Below are 248 nucleotides of genomic sequence, written 5' to 3' on the forward strand. Positions count from 1 at the left end.
AAATCGCGAAACTTTTGTTGCGCATATTTGCGAATTCAATTAATATAAATTAATGAACAATTAGTAAAATGTATCATAGATATACGTGGATTTCACTACACGGAACGGAGATACGGATTGTAATATACAATCCGTATCTCCGTTCCGTGTAGTGAAATCCACGTATATCTATGATACATTTTACTAATTGTTCATTAATTTATATTAATTGAATTCGCAAATATGCGCAACAAAAGTTTCGCAATTTA

The sequence above is a fragment of the Odontomachus brunneus genome, unplaced genomic scaffold, assembly GCF_010583005.1.
Source record: "Odontomachus brunneus isolate Ranch 3 - 2012 unplaced genomic scaffold, Obru_v1 Obru_scaffold_161, whole genome shotgun sequence".
Lineage (NCBI taxonomy): Eukaryota > Metazoa > Arthropoda > Insecta > Hymenoptera > Formicidae > Odontomachus > Odontomachus brunneus.